The sequence below is a fragment of the Cupressus sempervirens genome, chromosome 2 (genome assembly GCF_028749045.1).
Source record: "Cupressus sempervirens isolate cs-2001-9-10 chromosome 2, ASM2874904v1, whole genome shotgun sequence".
Classification (NCBI taxonomy): domain Eukaryota; kingdom Viridiplantae; phylum Streptophyta; class Pinopsida; order Cupressales; family Cupressaceae; genus Cupressus; species Cupressus sempervirens.
Window position 1 is genome coordinate 213,415,183 of NC_143119.1, and position 17,070 is coordinate 213,432,252.

Genomic DNA, 17,070 nt, shown 5'->3' on the forward strand with positions numbered 1-17,070 from the left:
AGATGCTTAGGAACAAGCCTAGTTTGAGTCCTAGAAGAGAGTTTGGACCTAGTAGGGATCCTCCCCATCAAATTGGTATGAAAGCCTATTCAAATTTGGGACAAGATATTGTGTGTGTCTGACTTTGAAGGTGAATCATTGGGAGAAACCTCCATGGTGATAAATGTTGAGTTAGCTAGAGAAGTGATAGATAAAAGGGAAAAGAATAGACTCCCATAGGAATTCCTAGAGGCTATGGAGACAAAGCTTGATAAAGTTGCAGAGGCAACTGATACTTGGTGAAAGAGAAACTAGAAGATAGTGAAGACAAGGGCAAGGAAGTGGATGAAGAGGATTTCATACCTGAATCTAATCCTCCATTCCAAGATGAACCCTTCCTTAAAGCCATCAAGGAATTGGGTGGCAAATCTCTTAAGGGTACACCCATATCTAATGGTAAGATGGATTTAGATGTAGTCATGGAATGTATTGAAGGTATGGAAAATCATTTCGAATGTGAGGAAATCATAGAAGCACAAAAAGTGAAGGTTGCCAAATCAAGATTGAGGGAACCAACCCTAACCTGGTGGAAATCCCTCCAATAAGAGAGGTAAAGAGAAGGTAAGAAGCCTATAACTAATTGGAAGGCTATGATGGCTAAAATTAGAGATAACTACCTACCTGAAGACTATGAAATCCATCTGCATGAGAAAAGACAAAGCTTGGAACAAAAGGACATGAATGTTTCCTCTTACAATAAAGAGTTTCAGAAACTTTTCTTGAGATCCAAGGTTCAAGAAGAGGAAAGCATCAATGTGGCAAGGTATCTAGGTTGGTTGAGATGGAATATCCAAGAAGAGATAAGCCTATGGACTTCTACTACTATTCATAAGTGATTTGGGTTAGCACTCAAGTTGGAAGAGAAGAATAAAAAGAAGCAAGACTCTAACTCTAGAAGTAGAGGAAGAGGAAGATACTCTAGAGGATATAGAGGTGTATATGGTGGTAGAAGTCGTGAACCAGAGAGACAAGGAGACTCAAATCTTATTGAACAAAGCAATGAATCAAGTGGTAGATGTAACTACAATAGAGGAAGAGGTTTCAAAGGAGGTGGTAGAGGCATATCAAGTGACTTCAATAAAGGTTCACACTTTGCTAACATGAAGTGTTACCATTGTGGGTAGATTGGTCATCTAGCTTATAGGTACCCTGAAAAGGCATCATCCTCTCAAAATGAAAAGAAGGTTGCATATGTTCAAGAGGAGTGTAACAACACTACAAATTTAGAGGTGAACCTTTATTCACAAAAAAGGATAGAACTTGATGTTTAGAAAAGTTTTGATCAAATAACCTAGCAAGGAGGAGCCTAAGAAAAGAAGGGAAATCTTTAGGATGAAGTGCAAGATACTTGGAAAAGTTTATAAAGTCATTATAGACTTTGGTTCAACTAATAACATTATATCAGAGGAGGTTGTTTGTAAGCTCAAACTAACAAAGATCCCTCATAATCATTCTTACAAGGTCACATGGCTAAATAAAGAACAAAATGTGTTAGTCAGTGGACAAGTTTGGATTGAGTTCTCTATTGGAGGGTACCAAGATAAGATCTTATGTGATGTTTTCCCCATGGATGCTTGCCATATACTCTTGGGTAGATCATGGAAATATGGTAGAGATGCCATATACCATGGAAAGAAGAATTTGTATACATTTAAGAATTCGTAGTCATTATAGACTCAAGTTCAACTGATAACATTTTATCAAAGGAGCTTGTTTAGAAATTCAAATTAACAAGTATCCCTCATGATCATCCTTACAAGGTCACATGGCTAAACAAAGGACAAAATGTGTTAGTGAACAAGTTCGGGTTGAGTTCTCTATTGGAGGATACCAAGATAAGATCTTATGTGATGTTTTGCCCATGGATGCTTGCCATATACTCTTGGGTAGATCATGGAAATATGATAAAGATGCCATATACCATGGAAAGAAGAATTTGTATACATTCAAAAAATGGAGTAACTTATAAAATTCAATCTTTGGTTGAAGAAGAGGCAAATACACTAGTGGATCCTAGTGTGCTACTCATGAGTGGGAAGGAGTTTATACATGACCTAAAGGATGGAGAAGGAGTTGGGTTTTCCATAGTTGTGAAAACAAAGGGAGAGGAGAACACCAAGAAAACACATTTGTCTAAAAAGGTACAATATCTATTAGATCAGTTTCAAGACATCATCAGTGACAAAGCACCAGCCATACTTCCAACACAAAGAGCTATTAGTCATCAAATTGACTTTGTGCTAGGAGTCTCATTTCCTAGTAAGGTTTCTTATAAGATGACACCATAATAGAATAAGGAGATTGAATGACAAGTCTAAGAACTACCTGATCAAGGCCTAATCATAAAGAATATTAGCTCATGTATTGTTCTAGTTGTTTTGACACCTAAGAAAAAAGGTAAGTGGATTTCTCACAACAACCCATCCTAAAATGTTGTTAAGGAAAATTCAATGACATTTTTTGATAATTTAGAAGGTATATCAAATGAGGAATTGACATTGACTAAGCACAACTAATCCTTTACTTATTCCATGAACATTTTGCAAGTGTTAGATAATAGGGTTAAGCTTTACAATAACAAAACTTGTATAGTTAAGGGTGTAGTTATTAAAACCTTCATGCTTATAATGTTTAATCTTTATTCACTTTTTGTTACATAGTTATAGTAGAATAACAATAGATAGGAAGCTCTAGTAGAAGGAGTTAGTCATGGAATATGAACAATGACACTTGTTTATGTGTATTAAACTTAAAAGCCTTTATATATAGTAGTATAATGTATAAAGAATATCGGTTTTTACTTCCTTAAATAGTTTAATACTTTGTGTCAGATGGTTTATTTCTACCTTGCATTTCCTATTTAGTTTTGTTTTAAGGGAACGATAATAACTATATATGATATCCAAGTAACAATCACTCAAACAAGTAAACAAATTGTATATGATATCCACTAGTTGCTAAGCTAACGAGTTCCTCTCCCCCCCCCCCTGAGCTTTTATTGTAGTATCTCAAATAATATTGTAACGCCCCGCTCAAGAACCCAAAAGAAATAAACCTAATATGTTACAAAGTTTACTGAGCTTCTTCTTTTTTTGAAGTTTAAACAACATCAAAGTAATAATAATGCAAAAGCAATATATACATACACATCAAGAATATGTAATCAATTACAAATACAGTTTCAATTCCTCAAGGTTTCTTTCACGTTGAGTCACATTTAAGAAAGTTTTATTAATAAGTTTAAGTCTTAATTACAATGTCTATAATCATAAAATAAATAAACACATACATAGTCATATAAGCAAATGCATAAGTACAACCAATAATATGAAAACACATCTAATGAATATCATCTACTGCACATGTCACAGGATATGTACAAATAGATACAAACACATCAATATACAATACAATATCTTGTAGGATCTCAAAACACATAATACATAGATATATCAAATGAATACAAGACTTCAAGATAAGAGGAAGAATGATAATGGTACCAATGTATTAAGGAACATCCAACAACTAGCAATGTAAGGGAGACCCAAATTGTAAAAATACACTACCTCCTAATCGTGTGGTCACCTAATCAGGCTCCCACTCTCACTGTGCATGAGAGATAATACATGATCCACACACAGATAATCAAATCATAAAATAATCCTAGACAAAGAATCCTTCATAGCCAAAACTACCTCAAGGGTAACACAAACTACTCAAGAAGAAGATATAATCAAAATCAAAAGGACACTCATTCCAATACTAACATCTCATACCAAGTCAACATACAAATACCAAGACCAAAAATATACAACCACTTTGAAATCAATGTCAAGTGTCACAAGCACAATGACCTACATATAGCATAAAAGTAAACTGCCAATCACTAACTCCAACAATAAAAACACCACCAATGAATAACTAATCATTCATTAATAAAAGTCAATTGTCAACAATAAATGACATCCAATCAATGAGTAAAAACTCACAATAAATGCACCATCAAAAGTAATATCCAACAAGTACACCACTAAAGGCAAATATAAAAAAACTATGAAGGAGGCTCAAACTACATACTATGGAGTGTCATCACATGAGCCAACTCTAAGGTTACCTTGCCAATCTCTCAAGACCCCGACCCCTTATTGACTCTATGCAGAACTAGGATACCCTCTTGTGAAGACGAGGAAACTAGTCATACCTCTCAAGGTATCATTTCCATCTCATTCTTAGTCTATACAAGCACTCAAGGCATGGAAAAAAATAAATAAATCTCTAACTTATTTTTTTAATGTATCTCAAGGAAAAGGGCTAAGAAAGATATTTTAATTACTATGTTATCACTTGTTACACAACTTACAATGAGTTACCCTAGTAGTCACTTTGGGCCTCGACCCCAATTGCAAGTCACTCTCATAGACATGCACTTAGACTACCTTCCCAAAAATTACAAACCACAATAGTGTTCAATAACACAAGAGTAATATTGATCGAATTTGGTTCCTTAACAAGCAACCCAAAAAATAGCATTGGTTCTTGAAACCCAAGTTCTCATAAATGCTTAATAGCATAAAGCTCATAAAACATAAATTTTAATTCAAATCATAAAGTTCATCATGACATCTAGTCAAATTATCATGAAAGAAATTTGAAAAAATTCTCCAGTGCACATCCTAATTTGGCCAACTAAACAATCCATAAAGAAAAACTATCAAAAAAATAAACATCACAATACTATAAATAAAATATTAGAAAACACATAGTTTTCAGCCACATGATTTAATTCCAACAATTTATTTGTTTAGTTTGGGTCATATAAGGATGTGTTTAAAAATAAAGTAAGAATATATATGTTAATATAAATTGTTATGCTAATATACTTATTTAAAACAATAAGTATTTAAATATCCAATCTTTTTGTGCATATAAAATATCATGCAATATTATTATGTTTTTAATTTAAATAAATCATAAATGATTTAAATAATAACATAAATGTATAAGCTCCTCTATAAGTTTCTTGTTGATGACTAGGCTCGAGTTCTTCTGACCAGGAAAGGAAAGGAAAAAGATGAGAAATAATTTGGCTATTTCTTGGGGGATCTAATGATCCTAGGTTCTTTTGTTTTCTAGTGTTACGCAGTTTGTTGTTTTTCAACTATTACTAAGACTTGGGTTGGCCTGTTTATGCCAACAATTTTTTATTCAAAACTTAATAGTTTGTTTAGTACTATAGTTTAAATGTTTCTGGTATTGGTTGTGTGTTGTTTTTGGATTGGATTGGCTTACTTTTTCCAATAGTGGTTATTCTAAACAATCTTAGATGGTTAGATCGTTACAAGCTTTCGCTAGTCTTGCTTAATTCTCGTTGGATTTTGTTGGTTAGTATAGTATGTGGTTGTGTTGCCTCCTATTTATTTTGTAGGTGTTTGTTGGTTACTATTTTTCTTTTTGTAAGGGTCGACCCCCTTGTTTTGGTCACTATATATTTAAAAAACATAAATGTATATTATTAGATTAAATATTAATATCAATTTTATTTCTAAAATATTAATTTGATTTCTAGCTAAATCTAATATTAACATTTACTTTTCCTTTAATTCATAATGCAAGTAGAGGTAAAATTATAAATTTAATTTAATTATTTATAATTTTTCTCATAAAGTCAAATAGTTATTAACTAAATGATTACAAAGTGAACTCTACCACAACTTCTCTTAAAATGTAATAAAATTCTAAATATTTATTTATTAATCTCCCTCTTGCATTAATAAATATAAAATCATTTATATGCAACTAAGAGTTTAATTAAACTTGAATAACTAAATAGATAATATTTATTTAATTTTAGAAATTAATCAATTTATATTTATTTATTTATTTATTTTAAATAAATAAATATAAAATTTAAATTATATAAAATAAAAATACACATGCAATTAGTATTTTCGCATGTCTTTGATCTCTCAAATCATGCAACCATACTATACTTAGTGTTCTATTTTTAGTAAATTTTTTTTCACGTAACCATACTATACTTAGCTTTCTATTTTTAGCATATTTGTTTTCACATGCATATAACCTTACTATACTTAGCTTTCTATTTTTAGCATTTTTTTTTCGCATGCATGCAACCATATTATATTTAACTTTCTATGTTTAGCAAATTTGTTTTCACATGCATGCATAAGTTTAGTAACAACATGTTTTCCTCTCAACTAATCTTTTTCCTTTTCCAATAATTTTTGCAATTAAATTATTTTAAATATAAGAATAATATTTATCTATATTTAAATAACTTATGATAATCTCATGGTTCTAGTGACAAATTTAAAGTTGAAATCCTAACTGTTCAATTTATTATTTTCTTCCAAATTTTAATAATCAAATTTTCGTTATATTAGAAAGGGGTTTATAAGAATTCAATCACAATATTTTTCTATAATTTTCCTCAATCAAGTTTTCTTGATTAATAAGTTTTTCTTTTTTTTTAAATCTACAACATAATTCCTTATTCAACAATCACTATAGTAAATTAATAAGCAATATGCAAACACCCAAGAAGACACCAAGTAGACAGATCTTTCAATAAAGTTCTACAATGAGTTTTCAGACCCTATCTCAAAATCAAAGCTAAAATCTGAGACAATATGTGAATACATGCAAATCCGAACCCTTTGAAATTTCAACAATTCTTTTTATCCAATTCTGAATTTGGCTCCCCAAAATCTGTGTAATTGCAAAATGAGCTTTAAATCTCTGATAAAGAGTTCTCCCCTAAATTGGGGCTCTGATTGTGTAATCACAAGAGGGAACTCACTGATCAATTACTATTTATTACTTTACCTTTTACCTTTTCATGTACAACTCTTTTAGATATTTAATTACAAAATATCTTAATTTAAATAATTAGCTTTCTCTCTTTAATTAATTTTTGAAGTGTTTTTAATAATATATTTATTAATTTAATTAATAACATTATTTAAAATTTATTATTAAAATAAAACTCTTAAATAATTATCATTAAATTAAATAAATATAACTATGCCACATTAGAACTATAACTCTATATTTAAATTTCATTCTTTTATATTTTATTTTCCTCTAGTTTATTAATTAGTGCAAGCACTAATTAAAGCATAGTTTATTATTTAAATTAATAATAATCAAATCTCATTGTTTAAATACAACTCTAATTTACGTATCATTAAATAAATAATAATTATAATAAAGTAATATTAAATCTTTAATATTTTAATATTTTATTTCTTTTTTTTGTCAAACTTCTTAAATTAAACTTTTAAATTATTTTTTAATAACTGAAGTACATATTTAATTAAATTATAATTAATTAAATATCATCATATTCTAATTTCTCTTTAATCAATTTTCTAAATTTAGACTTCTAAATTAAGACTTTTAAATTAAAGCACATATTTAATTAGTTTTTTAATTAATTAAATATTCTCATGCTTTAATATTTTCTTTTTAATCAAATAATATTTAATTATATGATTAACCCAAATATTATAATTAAATCATTTACCAAATAAATCACATAGCAAAATCTATATAAAAGCAATATTACCAAAACAGATTGAAGCTCAAAATCAAACAACACAGACAAAGATAAACTCATGAGTTTTAAAAAGGGTGAAAAGTCAATTACAAGTCCTCCTTACAAGATAAGTGTAATGTCCCATTTAGGACATTTTTTTAGTTGCTTCTTTATTCCTCTTAGTCTTCATGATAATTCATATCTGATATATCTTCCTCTATCATTTGTTCTTCTATTTATATATATTATTACTAATGAATAGTCATGAATAGTTGCATCCCTTCAAATAATAATTAACTAATTGTTATGGTTAAGGTTTAATAGCTATTAATTAACATATATTTAACAATATATATTAATATATATTATATGTATAACATTTATTAATTATTAAATTTTCTTATTTGTAGAGTATCCTTGGGATTAGGGACAATATGAGCTATTTAGACAACATAATAATGCCATCACCATTCATTTAGTACCATTCTTATTTATTATCATTATTACATATATCATAAGATTCTTATATTGGTAGATATGTATTCTAATATTACTATATTAGTAGATATATATTCTAATATCAGTAAATGATAATATATTACCATTATATTTAAATATATCATAAAATGTATTAGATGATTTATATCGTATATTTATCTATATAAATATATTAAATTAATAGAATATTATTATTTAACTCTTATTAAAACCTAGGCTAAAACTAGGGACATCACAGTCCTCCCCTCTCAAAATTTGCTTGTCCTCAAGCAAAATCATTCATACGCAACTCCTTCATAGATACAAACATATTTGCATACAATTTTTTATTTTTTATTTTTTTTTAAATATACATCTTAAAGAATGAAAACACGATGCAGACAGATGAAGATAGGAAGCAAACACGATGTAGACACATCATACACTCTTTATAATTTTACACAATGAAGTAGAGTAAAGGGAATGATTTGTAACATATAGTTCCCCAGTACACTTTTGAATGTGGATCCTGCACACACAAATAATTATTAGCATGTACATATATATAATAGCTTCAAAGAAAAGATTAGTCATGATAAATTAGTTATGACTACCAAGCCCAAGAGCAAAACTTTGGCCCTCTTGGCCTTAATGGCAGCCATTGACATCCATCAAGGTGGTCTACTTGGCAGATTCTTAATTCAATTAAGTTGACATGATGTCAATCTTAACTTAACCAAATCTAAGTCCAGGAGTGGAACTTTGGCCCTCCTGGCCTTGATGGCAGCCTGTGGCATCCATCAAGGTGGCTTACCTAGATGGTAATCTTATTCTTCCTACCTAAGCCCAAGCCCTCTTGGCTTTGATGGCAGCCAGTGGCATCCATCAAGGTGGTCTACTTAGGAGTTAATCTTATTCTTGTTAAATATCCTACCTAAGCCCAAGAGCGAAACTTTGACCCTCTTGGCCTTGATGGCAGCCATTGACATCCATGAAGGTGATCTACTTAGGAGGTAATATTTATTCTTCTTAAGGAACTCCTTATAACAATCCTTTACAAAGTATTCATATTCTTAGTTTTAAAGAATACAACAGATTTAACCTTAGGATAATCTTATCAAACTATTCTACAATCAAGACATAGTTTTTGTAGTGTCAGAAACTTAGTTTATTATTTAAAATATTTGAGGAGGAACCATAATAGGGTGCCCTTTTACCCAACCAGTGGGCCTCGCCGTTTGCGCTCATTATCGTTACCTCTCTTCAATCATTATTTCCAAGAAGGTGCCTTTGTATGATGTACCCAGAGATATTTCGTCACCATAGGCCTTACCCGGTACCTGTAGGCCTTATTCGGTACCCCGAGTGATGTCACCCAGCCCATTCCACCGTAGGCCTTATCTCAACTTGGAGATGATGATCTTAGATAATTTTATTTAACAACATTCTTTGATTATTATCAATCTTAAGAATCAATGTCATTTCCTTGTAACTATTTGATTAGAATCATTGATAGTAAGTATTTAAACTTGTATGATGGGATGATGTAGGAGTGCATGATGGTCTTGCTCTCTCATTCCACATTAAGGTGTTTATCCTTTAATCATATACCTCTTTTCCCTTGTCGATATTAATATAACTATGATGTCCCAAATAGGATCTTCTCTCTCAATTTAATTGATAAATTAGAAATATATTTGAAACTTCTTTCTTTTTATGTACTTGATATCATCTTTGTCTTCCTTACTTCCTTGTTTATATTTTTTTCAAATTCTATATAAAAATTATCCCCCTTCGTACTCCATGCGTTGTAAGAAAAGATATCATCCTTCTCTTTCAAGGGACACCTATGGAATTTGAATATCCTTTTCATAAAAAACCTTTTCCTTGTGGTGGTGCAGTTTGTACCTTGATCACATCAGCAATTTTCCTTCAAGCTATCTATGTACTCCTTAATTGTATTAATCGTATCTCAATTTACCTTTTGTGGGCTGCTCAAATACCTACCAAGTTGTCTTAGTACTTACGTGACCAACGATTAAAAATTCATCACAAAGTAACCTCTTATGCTTTTGCTACGTGGCACTTCTTCTAAGTCTTTGATGTGGAGAGTATGATGTGGCATCTTTTTCACAACTTCTCCCACAATAATTTAACCGCATGTTTGGGGATATTCCCTCCCTTATATCCTTTTCTTATTTCCTTTATAATCTTTTATTATGTCCAGCATTTAAGATGATTATCTTTCACATTTGGAAGATGTCACCCCTCTAATCATCGTATGAGATACACTGGTTGTGCTCTTGCTCTACTCTTCGGTCAGATGTTATCTTAGAGTATTCTGTGTCCCATAATTTTTTGTCCAATTATCTAATACACAGAAACTGACTATCGGTAGTGACAACAACACTAGATATAGAATCTGTTCATCTTGGATGAGCATTCTATCTACTAAAATATATGTCAATTTCTAATTCCCATTTACTGCAGACGAATCATCTCTAAAGATAATACTATTATGTGTTTGGTTGAAGCACATGAGAAAGTCGCATATATAGAGATACAAATTGTAGATGCAGATTTGGTTGACTGTCGCATGGAACTCTAATGGTTGATGCCCAGATTGGGTCTCTAATACAGATAGGTCAATGTCATTTGGAATTAGTCAGATCTTTATTTGGAATTAATCGGACGTTTGTTGCTATCCTCTAATGTCATTGATTATCTTATCCATGTCAAAAATCATCTTCTTTGTCTAAATTGACTCCTTATTGTTATCTATTATCTTCAATATAGAGGAATCTCGAGTCACTTAACTTGATACATACAGAAGTTTCCTAATTCACACATAATATTTTCAACAACTTCAATGCAATCATCTGCTTCAAATGGGCAATGCCAGCAATAAAGGCTGAATTAAAACATCTGCATTTTCTCCATTATATCCCATTTGAAATGACGATGGCTCAGGATTTTACTTCATCAAGTAACAGTCCATAATGGCTCCAAATTACTATGATATACACAATCTTTTATCTGAGTATAGTATTGATCATGGTATATATAAGATCTACAATGTCCAATATCAAACTAAAATTTTAATCTAGAATATATTATTGTCATGAAATTTGGTGTCCCAAGAGTTTATATCTTCTCCCCCATGATCGGGTAAATGCAACTTTCATGTTTACTATTCACTTCCTTCACTATGTTTTCTTCAGAATTCACAGTCGGCACTGCTATCTCCTTTCCACTATTCACTTCTCGTGCTATCTCTTCTTCATGCTTCATTATCATATCAATTGGCTGAGTAGAATTAACTATCTGGGAGTAGCTGGCAAATGCTAATGCAACAGTCCTTTCAGCATACTTGTAAAAACCAGAACTCGTTGTCCGCTGGAGAGTAAGCAGTGATTGCATATGGACCTCCAAGATGAACAAGCAACAGAGGAGCCCATATATCATATGTTTCGGGTTTTAGGTTTCTTTTTTGTTTGCATTATTATCTTGTAATGTCCCATTTAGGACATTTTCTTATTTGCTTCTTTATTCCTTTTAGTCTTCATGATAATTCATATCTGATATATCTTCCTCTATCATTTTTTCTTCTATTTATATATATTATTACTAGTAAATAGTCGTGAATGGCTGCATCCCTTCAAATAATAATTAACTAGTTGTTATGGTTAAGGTTTAATAGCTATTAATTAACATATATTTAATAATATATATTAATATATATTATATGTATAACATTTATTAATTATTAAATTTCCTTATTTGTAGTGTATCCTTAGGATTAGGGACAATATAAGCTATTTAGACAACATAATAATGCTATCACCATTCATTTAGTACCATCCTTATTTATTATCATTATTACATATATCATAAGATTCTTATATTGGTAGATATATATTCTAATATTACTATATTAGTAGATATATATTCTAATATTAGTAAACGATAATATATTATCATTATATTTAAATATATCATAAAATGTATTAGATGATTTATATCATATATTTATCTATATAAATATATTAAATTAATAGAATATTATTGTTTAACTCTTATTAAAACCTAGTTTAAAACTATGGACATCACAATAAGTATTTGGGCTATAGCTGGGATTGGCCCTGAACATTATCTCCCCCTTCTTACCATTGAGTTATTATGATAGGGCACGCTCATCCTGGTAATTCATGGAAGCTAATGCCTAGTATCTACATTCTGCATAAAAGATGAGCATGTACATGTATATAAATATATCTAAACTAAACAAGCAATGGCAGGGAGTGGTACATCATGTAGATCCTGACTAGCAGGTAACTACGACTCCCTTTCTTAACCACATCAAACATGACAAACAAAAAGATAAAATAGACACATGCACCATACACATGCAAGTATGGGGTAAGTACCATAATAATTATAACATCAAATGCTCAAATAAAATAATGCATTGTTACAAATATGACATCATTAAAGTATCATTAAAGCACCAATAACCATAATCATTAAACAAAACATGAAATATAGTCAACTAAGTAATCATCATTGATATATCTCTAGTCCAAGTTATGAATAATATCCTTGATAAATATAATGGAAAAACAAACTATAGGTGGGCACTATAAATATGAAGTATTATTTGAGATATTAATTAATTGATTAATTAATATAATTATAATATAATAACTATATTTATTTCCTATAATGTAATTATTATATTAATAAATTTGAAAATATAAATTATATTATAATAGAACTTTGATATAATTATTATAATATAATCATATTAAATTACTGTTCTAATTAATTAAATTGAGCCAAGAGTGGTGACACTTGTTAAAGGGGCACCGCCGTGTATAAAGAAGAAAACCACATCTTCCTCTTGATATAATAAAGAATGTACATACAAATAACCAAAATTTCAATATGGTATTAGAGCAAGTCATTTGTTGGGAATAATAAAAGTGTGATATGAAAATGATGATGATGATGAAAAAAAGGCTTCCGTAATTTTTTTGAAAGGAGACTGTGCTAAAGGTTATACTTGTTGAAGGAGTCAGTGCCACTCTTTTTAAACAAGTTATAATTTTGATTAACACCAACTCCATATCCTAAGAGATTATTATGATGGTTTTCCCAAATTTGGATGGGCCTTTTTGTCTACCGCATAATCTTCTAATGCATTGTAGAGCTATATAAGACAAGTTAAAAGTATATTAAGACAGTGATATGCAACCTAGAGGTTTGGAGGTCATTTCTAATGCCATCACTGACTCTAAATCAATGATGTGGGATGTTTTCCCTTTGATTTCTTCTCTGTAAGGGAGAAATATAAGGTTTCATTCCTTGTTAATGCACTTGAGGGATAAGCCTTTATTATAACCATTTGATATGGTTTATGATGGATGTCATGTGTGTGATGCCATGACAACACCATGTGAGAGAGTTAGTGGTGACTTTTTTTGTACCTTTGATATTAATATCTTTGTGAGGTAATGATATCACAATGATAAGACACTTTCACTTTGTGATCATCATTGTGAGGCAATGATTTCACAATGAAGATTTATTAAAATATATTGTGTTAGATGTCTAATGTTTGATACCACATGAGGTGGTATCCAAAGAACATGACATAAATGTTCAATATCACTTGAGGTGGTATCCAAAAAACTTAACATAATGGTAAATATCTTTATTCAATATCGCTTGAGGTAGTATTCGAAGGACTTAACATAGTGGTAAATGTCTGTTAGAAACAATAAAATCAAAATGAACTAAAAATAAAGATTTATAATTTAATCCAAGAGAATTTGTGATGAACATAATTACCATACTTTATAAGAGCTTTCCAAGATCAACACAAAAGAGGAGACAATGATTTTGAAAGGGGAAAGCAAAGAAAACTCCTTGTGAATTATATGAATGAAGCAAATGCCTAAGAATGAAGAAAGAGAGAGAAGGAGATATCATGGAGCCATAGGGCTCATTACATGAACTACATCGTGATTGTGTGTTGTAGAATGAGAGAGAAGCATCTCTTATAAAGAGATGAGAAGAGGAGTTATTTGTAACTCCCACGTGAATGATTGCCACATTAATAAGTGTGTGCACAACAAGTGTCATGATCCTCTTAAGGAGGAATAACTATTTTCCTTAATAAAGGAAAAAAAGACTTGTCCTCACATGTGGACTAGAGGACAATCAACATAAGGGATACCTTGGTTTATCCATTTAATAAATACAACCAAGGAAAGATTACCAATTCTAACACCCCCCTTTAATCTTTACTTGGGGAAATTACACCAAAGGGTATTAAACCCAAAATTTACAATGAAAGTCTAAATAGCAGCAACTTGATCTTTTAGAGTGTCTTCAATTGTGCAAAAGGTCTCTTGTGAGTGTATGTAGATCTTCGTAGAGCCAAGAGAGAAGTGGATAGGTCATTAAAGTACACCAAATAATATTGTCTTGTATGTGCTTGGATGGATTACCTGAAAAACATAGATACAAGAAACAAGACAAGTTTCCACAAAGAGTATTTCATTTTATATTCAAATTAGAAATCCTTTTGAATAAGGATAAGAAAATTTTCATAGAGAAACAGAGAGGAAAATACAACATGTTACCACAAAGCAATGGAGTTAACCTGATATTATATGCTCAAAATATTATCAAGGACAAAAAATGCTTGATCAGTGTTCTCATGAAAAGTATATTATACTAATGTACTAATGACCACAAACAAGGCCAACTAATGATACTTGCATCAACATTGCATCAATCACATGGATATAGACAGTCCACTTAATGAATCATCCCACTGCAAGTTAATGGGGGCATCCCTCCATAACGTGCATGACTCATGATCTAAGCAATAAAGTATGCAAATTATTATCACATTAATATATGAAAATAAAGTAAAAAGAGAGACATGCTGATCAAATTAGTATTATCATGATTTTTGTTAAGATATTAATAAGGAATGGATTATGAGGATTTAACAACATATTGCCTTCAAATTAGATCAAATCATCTGAATTTGGAGGGGAAACTCCAATAATAACATCTTCTTCATTGAGGAATAAAATGGAACAACATGGAGGGAAACTCCATAAATATCAACCTTTTAAAGTAGAGCATATAGAATCAAATGGAGGGAAACTCCATATAAATATCAATCTTTCAAAGTAGAACAAATAGATCCAAATAGAGGGAAACCCTGTATAAAATATCATCCTTTCAAAGTAGAACAACTAGAACCAAATGGAGGGAAACTCCATATAAAATGAGTGCACACCAATATAGGATGGAGGGATACTCCATGGGCCAGATAAGGAGACTGTGTATTAGTTATACGAAGGGGACCTACATAGTTAACCTTGAAAAAGTTGGCTCCCTATGCAACTCAAAAGAAAAGTACCTCCATATAAATCAACGGTATAAAACCATAAAGTGCCAACATGGGAAAAGAATTATGCTATAAAAGCATAAAAGTGCAACTATGTGCACATCAAAATATCACAATAAAGTTGAAGACAAATGTGTAAGATAACTCATAATCCAAACAAAATTGAGGTAAATGTAGAGATCCAAGCAAGATTAATGAGAAATAACTAGTATATGGATATTAGGTGGAAAACTCCATTGGGGGTGAACATGGATATTTAATTTGTTTTAAGTATTAAACAAGAATATACCTATATAATTGAGTAAGCATCATAGTCATAGCTTCTATATTTATTTAGGCATATATGTGGGCCCCCATATATACTTGAATAAATATACCGAAAATAATATGGTATAATAATAATCATTAAGATGAAAGAAAAAAAAGTTATATCTAAGTCACGGGAAAGTCAAGATCACCCCCTTCTGAAGTAAAATAAATAAATTCCTTCTCAGGGAACAACACATATTTAAATTAGGACTTTAAGATAAGATAATTAGTATAAGAATGAGGTGAGCTTAATCATAATGCCTTCAAAGATACTAGTAATACAAAAAAGAGGGTAAAAAACTATACTTGATAGCGATGTATGTTAGTTAATAACCAATAAGTAAATTCATGAAGGTAAAGGTAGAGGATAACTCATAATACTATAATCTAGTATCACAAAAGTCTTCATTTCATTGGGTCAATTAACACAAAAGTAAAAATTAAAAATGACCTAAGTACAAAAATTTCAAACAAAAGTCCTTGAGTAAATTTGATTTTTTGGCAAAAGGAAACTATAAATTATTAAAACAAACTTGAAAAAATATTTCAAGGCTAATTTCAAGTTTAAAAGGTTTTGTAGATAAACACATTAAAATGGAATATGACACTATTTTGAAAAATAATATATTCAATTTAAACTAAAATTGTAAGAAATTTTCTATAACTCATTTATAAATTATAAATCATTATTCTATAATAATAGAATAGAAAACAACCTTAGAAAAAATATATGTTTACAAGATTTGAAAGAAAGTGGTAAGTACTTATATGGTTTCTTTGTAAATAAAGGTAAGAAGTAAAGTTAATAAGAAAACAAAGATAACACATTATACAAACCTTTTGTTTTTTAAAAAACCCAAATATAACTTTGAAAGTTTGTTTTTTTATAAAAAAAACATGTGTATGATATTTTAAAAAATGTGCTCCCTTTTAAAATGAATATAAAGAATGGTTGAAAGAAACATTAAATATATATATATTCTTATTCTTTTTTTTTTTTTAAATAGAAAATAAGTATGAAAAATTTCAACATTATAACTAATAGGCTAATAATTTTTGTTAAAAAATTGGCTAACCTTATTCACTCATGCAAATTACTTAACAAAAATAATATATAAAATGAATGACTGGAATGACATACATTTAAAAACATATGTACTTATAAAGACATGCCAAGGAAAATAAGATAAAATATACTGGGAATAAGAATAAATTATAAATAAGTGCAACCAAATAGATAAATTATTAAAACATTAAT